The sequence below is a fragment of the Lissotriton helveticus genome, chromosome 3_2, assembly GCF_964261635.1.
Source record: "Lissotriton helveticus chromosome 3_2, aLisHel1.1, whole genome shotgun sequence".
NCBI lineage: Eukaryota > Metazoa > Chordata > Amphibia > Caudata > Salamandridae > Lissotriton > Lissotriton helveticus.
In genome coordinates, this window is record NC_136062.1 from 203745880 (window position 1) to 203761524 (window position 15645).

Below are 15645 nucleotides of genomic sequence, written 5' to 3' on the forward strand. Positions count from 1 at the left end.
TTTTTCCTTTCAAATTTGGTTCCTCAAATAATTTGGCACCCTTAGGTGACCACCTAGCTCATCTAAACTGACGGGCCACCCTTACTTCTGGCACGCTGTTGGAGAGTGATAGGATAGAGTTCCTTCCTACCAATTTACTGTGAACCGCTTGGTTGATGGACCTTTGTTACCTGCTGAGAAGTGTAGAGGGGAGAAATAACTCATTTAAACAGACTACATTTTATAAGACCCATGACTCTGAAGAATCACAGACTGTGTAGTTCGAGTTAGTGGGTTTAGTATAAAGTCAAAAACAATTGGATGTACAAGCACCTCATTACAAGGTTGTAGAAATACATGGGAACTTATACAAATCCAAACCTACGGACTAATTTTATGCCATGGATCATAAACAGAATAAAGATTTCCAGAAGCAGAACGCAGGCAATGATTGCCCCCATGTCAAGATCCGTTTTCATCGGTGGTGAATGAATGAAGAGTATTAGTTTACCCCTACACTACCACTCCTGCAACGTCTCTAATTAGCATTCCCCAGCCAAGATCAGGAAAAGGTGTCAGCGTGTGAAGACTTCCGAAGAAGTACACTCATGTTGTATGGGTCAAGTAGCCAAAGCTACAGAGCTTGTACTAAGATGCTCCTTTTCTCTCCTTTGATCTCCTCACCTCATCTTCGGACTACAACCCGGGGAACTGTCCTTAATACTGAACACCAAAACACAAAACACGCCCACAGATCACCTCATCTCGCTGGACACTTTTCATAGGTGATTTTCCATTTTGTATTGTTGCTCCTAGCTCCTGGCTTGATGACCTTGATTCCCAGACCTCCCTGGTGAGAAAGAACACAGTCTCCCAATTATCAATACTCCTTACTTATTTGTATTGCATCCTCCCAAGCCTAACTCTCCTAAACAAAATACGTTTTTCTAACTAACAAAGACTGCTTTCTCCACCAGCAACAGAAATGTGAGAACAGAACAAATTCAACATGCACATGAATTTCACTAACAAGCCGTATTCAAGAGCCTCCAGGAAAAATACATTTCAGGCCTACAGAAATTGGCCAACATAAGAGGGAAACACATAGGCCTTTCAAATACACACATTAGTGAACATTTAATTTAGGCCTTCTACATCATTGCATTACAAAAGCACATCACATTCATGTTTCATTGCAAGCAACTTATGAAATCCTACACGTTAAACATAATTATAGACAGCTACGTACAACTTTAATATGGTGCGCGTTTAATTCAAATGCATTACATCCACATACGCAACTTCATTAAAAAAATGACATCAAATACTATGAATTACGATATTAGAACACAAATGGCATGTTGTTTCCTTGCATAGCATAATACTTTTTCTATCATTACACATTTTTTCATGTTTTTGCTAAATACAACCTAATAACTAACCCTGGGCGCAGTGCCTGTTGACTCGCCGACTTCTTCAGATGAATGCGCAAGAAATGCGCATGTGCGGGCGCCCGCACATGCGCATTCGTCTGAAGAAATCGGCGCGTTAACAGGAAGAGGGAGCCCTGGGACGCCGCATCCAAGGTAAGTTCTTTTTCATTCATTTTACTGTATGTAATATTAAAAATAGGGTTGTAGAAGAGGGCTGGAGGGAGGCGGGCGGCATGTAGTGGGGCTACGCGAAGTGTGTGGTGGGCGTAGAGCTCACCCTACTTCACGGAGCTTCGCGTAGCCCCACTACGCCCACCCTTACTAATAACTAATTGCTATCATGACAAATGAATATATTTGTGGCTGCAGACTATCCATGATTATAATGCACCCCATCAAATGAAAGAGCGCCATTGCGCTCAATCAAGAGTCTATGAAGAAACTCTCCTTACCTTTGAGATTTTTATTAGGTTTTGATGCTGAGGGTGATGTGTGTGTGTGTGTGTGTGCGGAAGGTGTGCTCTGTGAGGTGTGTATTCGCACTGCATTAGTATCTGTAGCCGAGAATGTTACAGTTGGCAAAGCTCTCTGTTGTCGAGGCGTGCGGGCGCATTCCTCCAGGCTCTGATGTCATGAAGAAACTCTCCCTTCCACTGAGATGTGGATGCAGGCTGAATTAGGTATCTAAGGTTGCAAATGGTTCTTTTATAGTGAGAGAAGCTCCAGCTGCTGAGAAATGCCTATGTATTCTCCTAAGGCTGCAAAACTCCTCAATGTGTTATGGAGAGGAACCCGGTACTTCAAGGATGCCTAGAATATTTGCATTACATTAAGTCTGCTGCTAAGGATGGTGTGTATGTAAGAGATGCTCCCTGACTGCTAAGCTCATTCACTAAGAAAGGCAGAAAATGATTTCTAATATATTATCTCATGTGGGGGGATAGTTAAAAGAAAATGCTGGAGCGTGGTGTTCCGCTAAATTTGGCAACATCACGCTCCAGCATTTTCAAAACATTTCAGGGGTGATTGTTTATATGGACATTAACAATCAATAATGACGATTTGTGCTGTAGAATGCAACTCACAGAAAGAGCAAAAAACAAGGAGGAATTGAGAATTTCTCCTCGTAATGACATCCTAAGACCAGGTATTACTTGGCCTTAGTATTTGGCGCTGCTCCAACCTTGTAAATCTGGGGCAGGGTCAAAAAGCAATGGGTGTTGCGGTGGAATGCTCACTGCAACACCCATAGCCTGCCTACTTGCCGCAGCAGAATGCAGCAGAAAGGGGCATATTTACAAGGTGGCGTTAAGCCACGTTAAGTGGCTTTGTGCCACCTTGTAAATATGTGGAAAGGTGCAACGACACCTCAGCGTCAGAAAAAGTGATGCTACAGTGGTGTTAGGGGCTAGTAAATAGGACAGTGGTGTGCAAACCACTGGCATATGCCATTACTGAGTGCACACAGACACACACATGCCCACCCACATGCCCGCCCACACACGCACACAAACAAGGCATATGCATTCACTTAGATTGCCTGTTTGATGCCTCTCGGATCAATGCAGGTATGAGATTTGTCATTTCGTTTGCATGCTACTACAACTTGGGACAACCACAAGAAGCTGCTACACATGCTCTATAACACTATAACACTGGGAGAGTGCTTTTCAAACAGCCGTGGACACGCATTTCACCTTGTGCTTAAAAGGCGTAGCACATTTTCACATGTATATTCTCAAACCCATGGAGCTGCCCTAACACATTCTCAAATGCACCGACTTCCTGCTCACAAACAGTACTCAATTTGAGCCGGTGGTTTCATTTAGGGCCCACCAGCACTGATTCTTGGGAACCAGTACTTATTTTTCTAAACAGACTTTGAGCCAAAGGCACAAGCAGGGATATAAAAGAACCTGCAAAACGGAGATAAAGAGACAGGGAATGTCTGGTGCTGAATGAATGAGGTACGAGGTGGAATCAACAATAGGGAACCTTGGTATTCCGCTCCGAACCTTCGAGCAGCAGGCTTCTACCAGCAGCAGGCTTCTGAGCAAATCTATGGTTCCCGGCATGTATCCTATTACAAGTTTACCATTACTTACATGGGCTTCAAGTTTAAACTTTTCTCCAAAATCCTCGTCACCATTTAGAAACACTTTAGACTTCAACCCAAGCTGCAACACATAACCTTGGTGTCACCATCCAAAACATCAGGTTACGATTTTGATCACTCTCATGGACACAGACAGTCAAAAGTAGATTTTCTACACAATGTTCTGGTTTCGAATCATCCATTTTCTGATTCCCGCTATTCTGTTTGCACCAATGGATTCAACGTTCCTCTAGGCCCAGACACAGCTTTGTGTGACTTAATGTACATGATACACTTATAACACATAATTGCTGGAAAAAAACAAGCTTGTCATGCAGTGCCATTTATCAAACAACACAAGGACATTGTGTAGTGATACATTAGCACCACAAAACTCTCGGCCATGGTGTGGGTACCAGACAGGCTGAAAATCAGTCAGGAAGCTCTTCCCACTCCTGACGTCAGAGTAGCATCACATCTCTGTGTAGGTGAGTAAGTGAAGCAGGGACTTCAGCCTTGACTGGGTCTGTCCTCCCTTTACACTGAGGAGCAGCGTAACGTTGGCTGTGGCCTTCCTTCTTCTGTCACCTCTGGGGCAGCAGCACAGTCAGCTTCAGCACGCTCCCAACTTCTCTCAATGTCACTGAACGGCCTGATCCTGCGTTACCAATGAGCTGTGTTGGAGAAATCTGGTAAAACACACTCCACCACCACGGCCAGCATGCGGCACCTGGTTCAGTGACTGTATTTTGTGCATGCGGGCTTTTATTGGCAACTTTGTTGAAACGCTGAAGTCAGAGAGAAGGAGAGCGTCAGCGGCATGACGTCCATTAGTGAAGCGGGTGCAGTGGCACTGGGGCCCAAAGCATGAGGGGCCACCGAACCCAAATTATTGCTGTATTTTCTAGTTTAGACAGCAGCCAGGGGGCCATATATCCTTCATAGGACCAGGCCCCATGATACACTAGCAACACTATTGGAGAGTACAATCTGTTAGCACACAAATAAAGACAGCAGGTTAGATCAATCTCCAATGCCACAGCTGCTAGCAGGAGGCTTTAATATAATTAGAGTACATGAAACTCCACATCCCATACGAAATGCAAGAACAAGACAACACCGCCATATTCTGTATGCTTATACACCACCAAAAAAGGCTAGGCACAACAACTCTGTTCTTGAGGATGCTGTGTAAGTGATGGACACCCCCGTCCATGTGACATAGTGTGTAGATACACTATATTAAGATCGATTGTTGAGGATGCTGGCTGAGTGACAGACTTCCACTGTACACACACACTACAGTTGATGCGTGTGCTGTGGAGATAGGTATGGAGAGGTTCCCATATTGTGAGGTCTGCAGGCATCCTTCCTTACAGAGGCTTTGATTGCAGTGAGTTATACATAACATGCTTTATGCCTTGGAACTCAGAAGGAGCACTGTTTGCCTATGAGGTGAGGTGTGCAGACATATTACATACACTAAGCTATGTTGCTGAGGGTGCTGGTTGAGTGACAGATGCTTCTGGTCTCTGATGTGTGAAGACACCGCATTTGATGCTGATGCTAATGAAGAGATGTATGGAGACAGGATGCTGTTTGAGTGACAGAGGTCCTCTGTATCTTAAGTGTGTGTACACTCCATGTGATGCTGGTGCCGAGGAACATGTGTATGGAGATGCTCCCCGATAGTTAGGTCTGCAATCACCATTGATCTCCCTGTCACTCAGGTATACTGAGGCATTAGGCTTCGGCAATCAGAAGAAACCCTACATGCCTTTGAGGTGAGGCTTTAGGCCTTGTTGTTAAGGATGCTGATTAAATGATAGTCTGTGAAGTGTGCAAGGTGCTTCTAGACACAAGATTATAGCAGAGACCCTACATCAGGCTGTACCTCAGGTTAGTGTGAGGTACGCCCTTACTCTGAGATATGCTCACAATGCCTTAGGGTTTCCTGCCTCCTCCCTCGGGCTGAAGCAAAACAACTGAGACTGAGGGATGACCTCCGAGCAGCCCTTTACCATGATGCGCTGCTCTCTCTTCGGCCGTGGGAAGATTGCATCACTGCACCTGGGAATATATGATGGGCTCTGCCATAAACAGGAACACAGAAGTGTGAGTTCCTCCCGAAACAGCGCATCTGATTAAATGTGTATGAGGCTAAATGACTCGAAATGCTGTAACAGGAGCTGCATCCCTTCACTCAGAGCACTCTCCTCTGGCTCCAGAGAGCGGGTGGGAGCACCTTAAAGAAGGGGAGAGCAGGGGGAGGGGATTAAAAACTGCTACCTTCAGCAAAACAGGGAGAAAAGTCTATTTAACCATATAATCGTACAACCAGTGTGCTATATATTAATTTACAGTGCTAGGCTAGCAGCCTCAAGACTCGAAGCACAGGCAGGGAAAATCTTATTGCCGAAAGTATCTTAAAAATCCAGTTTCTATAAAAACTCTTCTGAAAGTCAAGAGAGAGGAGTCCTTCAGAAAAGACACTCGGGATAACTTTAAGATGTAAGAACCAAAGTTCCTTTCCAAAAAGGCCTTCTACCAGTGGCGGCTGGTGACATTTGAAAGTGGTGGCCCGTAAACTGATAATCATACTGCACCGAAGCGAGCGAGCGCAGCGAGCGAGCCCGAACCCCCTAAGGAGGGTTCGGGGGGAATTCCCCCCGAGCAAATTTTGAAAAAATAGTGGAAAAATGGTGCATTTTCAAGCATATTTGAGAAAGCAGGAAGGTTAATAAAGCAATTGTGAAAGTGCAGGTATTACATTATTAAGGAGCTGTCATATAACATAGACATGAGTCAGCCAAGCTTTAGCTCGTTAGGATTGGCTGATGAGTGGATCCCTCTTTATGGGTATTCTTGCAAGCATGAGTAAGCAATGCTTTGCTCATACTATAGGGATTGGCTGAAGGTGTTTAGACATTGCCAGTATTGCATGACGTCTCACTCATACCTATCTCTAAGGTTACTAAATGGGCCTCTACAGTGCGCAGGAGGGTGTAAAGAATAAAGAGCATAACAACATAACGTTAAGTACATCTCAATCAGGGCACCCAAACTTCCTATGATCCCTCTTTCAAAGCGCAGCCTGATGCAATTATATTTGCGGATTTATACCCCGGCATGTTGATTACATTAAACGTAGGCCCGCCAGTAAATATTCATGATCGGCGTGGCTCGAGAAAGACTATTGCCGGAAAAGACAGCGTGTACCGCGTTTATTAACATGGAAAAGACTACTTAGGGCAGTGGTCTTCAAACTTTTTGATGCCGAGACCCCCTTGTAAAACCTTTTTAGGCGTAAGGACCCCCTTCCGACAAAAGTTTCTAGAAACTGGTACTCCTCATCATCAACTTTTGACAACCATAAATGCGCCTGTTAGACCTCATCACATCCATCCATCATTCATCCACCCACACTTTCACACATCCATCCATCCACCCTTTCATCCTTCCATCCATACATACATCCATCCTTCATCCATCCAATCTTCCATCCATACATCCATCCTTTACCCATCCACCCTTCCATCCATCCACCCATCTTTCATCCATCCACCTTTTCACACATCCATCCATCATTCATCCATGCAACCTTTTATCCATTCATACATCCATCCACCCTTTCATCCTTCCATCCATACATCCATCCATCCATCCTTCATCCATCCAATCTTCCATCCATACATCCATCCTTTACCCAGCCACCCTTCCATCCAGCCACCCATCTTTCATCCATCCACCTTTTCACACATCCATCCATCATTCATCCATGCAACCTTTTATCCATTCATACATCCATCCACCCTTTCATCCTCCCATCCATACATCCATCCTTCATCCATCCACCCTTCATCCATCCACCCTTTCATCCTCCCATCCACACATCCATCCTTCATCCATCCACCCTTTCATCCTCCCATCCATACATCCATCCTTCATCCATCCACCCTTTCATCCATACATCCACCCACCCTTTCATCTATCCATCCATCATTCATCCCCCCACCTTTTCACACATCCATCCATGCATCATTCATCCATGCAACCTTTTATCCATCTATACATCCATCCACCCTTTCATCCATCCATCCTTCATCCGTCCACCCTTTCATCCTTCCATCCATACATCTATCCCTTCACCAATCTATCCTTCATCCATCCACCCTTTCATCCTTCTATCCATACATCCATCATTCATCCATCCACCCATCTTTTTACACATCCATCCATCCATCATTCATCCATGTAACCTTTCATCCATCCATCCTTCATCCATCTACCCTTTCATCCATCCATCCATCCTTTCATCCATCCATCCGCCCTTTCATCCATCCACCCTTTAATCCATCCACCAACCCTTTCTTCCATCCACTCATCATTCATCCACCCACCTTTTCACACATCCACTTCAGCCTTACATCCATCCATCCACCCATCATTCATCCATCCACCTTTTCTGTGCCTCTCTCATTGGGGGGGGGGGGATCAGTATCTCTCTGCTCTTCTTCCTTCTTCTTTCCATCTCTGTGCCTCCCAGCTGGGGGCGGGGGACGTGTCACGGGACCCATAGCTCCAGGCGCGCAACATCCATTGAACTCAAAGGGCTACACTACATCCTGCTCCCCCAGCCTATCCCCCCCGCCCCCTGCTCCCTCCACCCAGCTTGTGTATGTAAGCCCGGCTGAAACAGCTTCAGGGACACTCACACAGCCACACCTGAGTACTTGACAGGTCTTTAAAAGACTTTATACTTGTTAATGAGGTGTTGATGTTTTTCACACCTCGGTGTGAATTAGGCCTCCGCCGTGAGCACCCTTGATCAGCCCAATGACAGGAACTGCACTCTGCAGAATCTGCGACCCCCTTCCCGAGACTCCACGACCCCCCTGGGGGTCGCGCCCCACAGATTGAAGCCCTCTGACTTAGGGCGAAGCATCGGGGGACCGGTTCCCCAGGAGCCATTGTACAAACACCTTACACTGGTCCGAAAAAAGAAATAATTGAGCCACCATTTTTAGAGCACAAAATATTTGTACCAGTGTAAATGTGACACAAACTGATTTGACACTGTTTGTGCTGTGTTTGTAGTTAAAGAAGTGGGGGAAATTAACGTACTCTCCTTTTCAAATGTGAATGCGGCGACTATGTTTAAGTCAAAATCATTTGTTCCATTTTTTTACTTTTTAAGCAGCCTACACAGTGTAAAATCAGTTGTTCTGTAAGTAGTGTTTATTCATTGACTTAAAGGTCTTTGAATGTTTAAATATCGTTACACATTATAGTGCACTGTTCATGACTTTCACCAGGTTACATACAGAATACTCACGCTTCACACAGGCCGCGTCTTTCACTCAATATGTCATACACGGTGGTTTTCCCTTTAACCCCGCTTACTCGAACCGCGCTGACCACTGACAGTTATCTCCATGTCTTTAAACTACTATACTATATTTCAGAACACCTCAGCGCTTCTACTGGCCAACTTGTTAACACACCGGTAACTTTAAGCATACTGCCAAAGTCACATGCACCATTGCAAAGAAGACACAGAATCCATTACAAGCCCGGAGCAATATCACGTAGCATGAACTGCATGAACAGGCATGTCACCCACCACGTTGCATGAACTGCCAGCTTTAGCGAGGCATGTCACATGCAACGCTGCATGAACTGCTTTCTTTAACCACGTGTTACACAGCACATTACATGCACTGACAGCTTATAAAATGGGATCCCAGCTACGGTGCATAAACTGCCTGCTTTACAAGGCAAGTCACCTGCTACGCTGCATGGACTGCTATATCACCATGTGTCACACTTCATAATACACGCACTGACTGCATATAAAGTGTGACACCAGCTACGGCGCATGAACTGCCTGCTTTAAACGGCATGTCACCCATCACGTTACATGAACTGCCAGCTTTTACCATGCCAGTCACTCGCCTGGTTGCATGGACTGCCAGCTTTTTTCGGGCCCTTTATCTAATGCTGCATACACTGCCTGCTTTTACCAGGGCTTTCACACTCCATGTTGCACAAATTGCCACCATGAACCATTCATTGCGTACTTGCCCCGCCACCATGTGTCTTCTTCCCTTAAACCCACGACGTTACGTGCACTGGCAGTTATTACCATACATGTTCATCTAATATGCTACATGAAATACCAGCTTCCGCCTTTTACCCACATTGTTACATATGCAACACCCCGGCAGTTTTACCTTGCCTCTAAACTCAATATGCTGCGATTTCACACCAAATCTAAGCCCACTGCACTGCCTGAGCCGACACTAGAATCCTTTCACGAACCGTACCTAGGCTAGTACACATTCTGCTACTTCCTATAATTCTTCTGTTTTAGAACCTCCCACAAATATCCGGTCGAACCTTCATATCTTCATAGATGCAGCTACAGGCGCGTTTGTTTGCGTAAGTGACTGTCACCCTCTGATTGTAGTTGCAGTTTGCCTTGAACTGCACACATTTCATTGGGACCACAGTGAGATGCCTGCTGCAGTGAGAGACCCGGATCATGCTATGTGCTCTGAAGAGAGTCATGCATTGTCAGAGTACAGTAAAGGCGGACTACATCAGACATGGCTATGCTGAAGGGGACGGGGAAATATGAACTGCAGTGATTTTACTTGTGGCTTCTTCTGCTGCAGCTCTTAAAACGTTTACTGCGGAGTTACTGAGGGAGTAGATACTCTTCTGAAGGAAGTTGCTCAAATTACAAAAGATTTTTATGGCACGTTTCATAGATATGGTTGGATTTTAAATCATTTCACATTTGGGACAAGATATAATTGTAATGCTGCAAGCCACTACTTTACCCTCTTGAAACCTGCAAAGTCTACGTTTTTCACTTAGAAAGTGGAATATAAAAATGTGTGTTCACTCGGCTTGAATTACATTTCAGACAGACACTTTGCATTGCATTTGCAAAGACCCTGTTTAGGCTACCTCAAGATGGCATATATATGGGGTGCGGAGACGCACGTACATCAACACATGCATTTCATACCGGAGCACACCAATATCCAACGACGGTGGGGACTGGAGTGTATTCCTAACAGAAGCTACCACCAACCTCCAGCACCACTCAGCTGAAATCAACACGAGGAGAAGCAGGTCCGTTTAGCAAATTAGCCAAAAGGTTTGATTGTCATTTAAATACAGCTCACAGGCACAGAGGAATTGCCGCTGGCCGCGCGACACGAAGGGGAGCTAAGCGAGACAGCATCTTAGTCCCACATTCCGCGCGAACAAACGGTGCTGCCAGTTCGTGACCGCCCCCTTTCATGCTCGCCCAATGGGCGCGGGCCAACAGGTGTGAGGGGCGGCCCTTAAGGGGTTTAAGTTCAGCGCGGCAGCGAGGCTCGGCCTTTCCTGCCATCGCGTTCCTGGTTGCTCTGCGCTGTTCGGTTCGCTCTATCGTCATCGGTTTCAGAGGTACGTAGCATTCGCTTGGTCTCCCCCCGGCCCGATCCCTGGACATGCTCAGGTTGATTGGGCCCTGTGATAGTGATCACGGGGGGGGGCTGGGGTTTGCTGGTCGTGTCCATTGTCAGAGAACAATGTTGAGTGGGTTCGGGTAGTGTCTGAGAGCGCTTCCGTGGAAAGCTGGGTGCGCGGGTCTGTGTAGTTAGGACAGCGGAATCGGGCTGTTTCAGGTTCATCGTTAAGCATAGGGAATAGGCAACTTGCCGCGAGCATCCACTGCCACCAAGCTACGCGGCGATGTGTAGTTAGGACATGTGGGTCAACAGAAAGCGGAGCACTAGCGCGAGGACGAGGCGGGTTAGGCGGCGGTTTGCAGTGAAGGTATCGCGCTAATAGAAAGCAGAATACAAGCTGTGCGAGGACGAGCGGACGTAACAAGGTAGTCGAATGTTGAATTTTGACAAATTGGTAGGCGTTTCTGAAAATACCTTTCGAGCGGAGCAAACGCACGCATGGCATTAGACATGAATTACGAAGGCGTGCTGGTAATAATGTTTATGAAGGCGTTGTTAACAATGTTTCTGCAGTACAAACGCAGGATTAGCAACGTTTTGTGAGCATGGGGGACAGCGAAAGGGACAGCCGCCATTGCCGACCACGAGGCAAGTTAGGGACAGCCGCCATCGCCGACCACGAGGCAAGTGAGGTACCTACGAAGGCGTTGTTAACAATGTTTCTGCAGAACAAACGCAGGATTAGCAACGTTTTGTGAGCATGGGGGACAGCGAAAGGGACAGCCGCCATTGCCGACCACGAGGCAAGTTAGGGACAGCCGCCATTGCCGACCACGAGGCAAGTTAGGTACCAACGGGTAGTTAAGGAAGGGATAGCAGCGCGCGATACATGGGTGCTTGGGAAGCGACGGCGCAAGGGTGTGCCCCCCCAAGGCAATATGGGACGCAACACAATTTCGCCTTCTTTCGACGTTGTTTTGGTTGCCTGGGGGGGAGCGGGGCAAAGCGGGGGCAGGGAGGGCTCTGGCCGGCAACGTTCGTTAGCCCTCATAACGCCCGCCCCTTCCGTGATGAACATATGTGCTCCGGAAACATCGTGTGTAGCATGCACGCATCAGTTAAAAATTCAAGCTCTCGCGCTATCAATTCGGGCTAGTAATTGCAGGCATAGTGACCAGTGTGCTTTTATTGCAGTGTAATAAGCTGCGCATGCTCAGACTATGAGACACTACTTAGAGAAATACTAAATGCCATCTGCGAGTCTTAGCGGCGGTTTGCCAGTCATTGGAGTACGTAAAGGTAACATTGTAGCAGTGTAGCCCAACTTTCAGCTAAAACACATCCCGGGTGACTGGAGTAACAAGAAGGATTTCACTGTGTTGCTGGGGAAAAGAAACATTCCAGAATGCGGAGCATAATACGCTAAGATTTAAACTGATATAGATTCAGAATATCGATACAGTTTAACGTGTACCACCTTACCGTACCCATGAATGAAGAGAAAGCACAGTGAGTGTGAAACGGATGCAGCGCCGATTAAAATATGTTAAGTCCCATGAAAATAAAGAAGTATCTGCTTTGTTTGCCTGACCCTAAGATGGCGGCAAACTACAACTGAACTGCTTGAGCCTGCCACATAATATGGCGGCCAATTACAACTGAACTTTTTGAGCCTGCCACATCCGTATCCGGACACAGCCATATGCGATCAGGCTGTGTTGGTATGCACGCCCTTATAAATATCAAGCCCTCGGGCCCTGCGTGCGAGCTTTGCCAATGCTTGATAGAAGTGGACATGTTAGTTTCCCTGATACAGCCATATGCGATCAGGCTGTGTTGGTATGCACGCCCTTATAAATATCAAGCCCTCGGGCCCTGCGTGGGAGCTTTGCCAATGCTTGATAGAAGTGGAAATGCTAGTTTTCTGCATTTGAAATGGCGTGATTGCACCCACGGTTCTCTGAACGGCACCTGGAATAGCGTTTTGGGAACGTAGCGCCGCTGAGTGCTGCTGAGGGCACCTTCCGAAAGTGAGAACCAAAATGTTACCTGTATCCGGATACAGCCGTATGCAAGCAGGATTTCCCTGGGAAATACACCCACTCAGCATCAGCCCAACATGGTGGTTTATATCAGCCCAACATGGTGGTTTATACCTTGGGGAACTCAAGGGGACGCCTGGTTCCTCAACGAGCATGCGGAACATGGCGGTGGTAGCGGTAGAGTCAGGCTGGCCTTTTACTGGATGGTTGGGACTAGAAGTAATAAGTCAAAATTATATCACAGCCACTTCCTTATTTACTTATATGGCAGGGACACGGGGTGGCCGTTTTGTTGGTTACAGGGTCAGGGAATGGTTGAAACTGGCATTCAAATGCTCGGTAGAGCACTGCAGACTGCACGTGCATTGAACATCAGACACAGAGGTGGGTGCAGCAGGTCGAGGCAATAGCAGTTGTGCTTGGCTGGGTTACAAGAGCAATAGCAGGATGGAGATATGTAAGCAAGAACGATTAGACAGCCTGGACCAGTTTAAGATGTGACACTTTCCAGAACGAGAAGACGTGCGGAAAGATTCAGTGGCTCGGAGGGACAGTTCGGTGCGAAATGCGTCGTAATATCAGCGTGCGGAAAGACGCTCAGTTAACAAGCAGGTGCAATGCAATAGGCCTCGCATTAAGAAAGTATACGTTTTTGCATTATAAATGACACAAATTTCATTTAAGGGTGGGTTGCAAAAATAGCGAAATTAATATCTTTGCGGGCCACGGGGTCAGGGGAATGACAGGGCAAGCTGGAGTATATGACTTCAAACAAAAGTTGTTGTGCATAAGCGTATATGCCGGTGAATAACAGTTGTTGTTCTTTCAGATACCTCAAGGTGGCAAGCTGGAGTATATGACTTCAAACAAAAGTTGTTGTGCATAAGCGTACATGCCGGTGAATAACAGTTGTTGTTCTTTCAGATACCTCAAGGTAGCTGCCACAGGGGGGGAAAGGACAGAGAGCGGCTGAATTTAAGGAATAGCAGGTAAATGCACGTATGGCCTACGCCGTTTGCGAGCGGGGCATCGTTGGCGCAAGTGGACTGGCAAAGATTGGTCTGTCCACAAATAACACAGTGTTGTATTACAGATTCCGTTCGGGACCGTGGGTTGGGACCGGTAGCGGCTGCCTGGAAGGAGCAGCACATTGCCAGGAGCACGGGCAGGGATTGCGCCGGATATCTTGAGGGAGCGACAGGTAATACTGGGTTGCATAGGTCGGAGGGAACGAAGCAGCGTGTGACGCGTCTTCTTTGCAGGTGCTGGCAGGGATACGTTACGACCAAATGGGTTATTAAACTCGTGCACTTTTTCATCCGTAGGAACCCGTAAGGGCAGAAGCATTCGCGATGAGTTCCCACGGAGCTGGGTTGCCGCAGGATGGGCTATGGGCGGAATTCTTGGCGATCGCGCAGGCTAAGGGGCCAGCTTGGGCTCAAGGCTTCATTGAGGGGCGCCGGCTCGAGGAGGCTGGCAGACCTGCGACCCCTGAGGACGCCCCGGGCACTTCAGGAGAGGGAGAGGGGAATCGCCGGTCCACTCGCAAACGGAAGGGCACCCGGAAGGAATTCCCAGCCGCACCAACACGCTGTAATAAAACGAATCGATCCGCCCCAGCCGGGCCGCCAGTAGAGTCCGCGGCCGTACCGACCGTGGTACATGAGACAGTGGCAGGAATGACGAACTTAGCCCAAATGGGTAAGACAATGGACGATATGTTGGGGTTGATGAATATATTCCAGAAGCGTTTAGACACAATGGCGGCTGTACAGGAAGGGTTGGTCCCTCTGTCAGGGTTGGCATCAAGGGATCCGGTGAGTCAAGTATGGGCTCAGTCAGGGCCGTCATCGGCAGCAGGGTCCCCGCTACTGGCCGGGCCACAAGCATTGCCACCCGCCAACGGTGCCTATGCTGCCACCACGCAGAGTGCCCCACCAGCTAGCCAGCAGAGCACGGCAACGCATGTTCCCCAAACGGTCGCCCCGATTCTCACGGTCACCCCACAGATTGTTAACACTTTTAATTCACAGAATGTGTCAGCAGTTGCCCAGCTGAATGGTACTCCCGCTGGTCACCAAAGTGTGGCCCCCATCTGCCCGCTAACGGTGGCCCCTCAGATCGTCAACGCCCTTAACTCACAGGGCATGTCAGCAGCCAGCCAGCAAAGCGTGGCTCCCGTTGTTTCCCAGAGTGTGCCCCCCATTATTCCTTTAGGTACCCCACAAGTCCTATCCCAGACCGCCGCTCCGGGTCCGCAGGCAGCTGGCCTGGCACCGGCTGCGGAGGGAACAGCGGGAAGCACGGGGAATGGTACAGGGGGGCCAGTGGCTGGGGTCCCTTCAGTTCTAGCAAGAGAAGGGCAGCCAGTGGGCGTAGGGAAACAGGGCACCAAAGGGATAGGGGGATGCTCCTTGGCCAGGCAAGTGCCTCAAGCGGCAAAGGAAGGCATATGGAGAAGGGAGTACATTGATATCCTGACTTTATTAATGCACGATAATGCAGGGGCGGACACAAGGAGGATGGGCAAGAAGGAGGAGGACAAGGTCCGGTTCCAGCGATGGCCGGAAAAAACCATTGAGAACTGGACTGAAGCATTCAATATTTTGGCAGCTATAGTAGTGCAG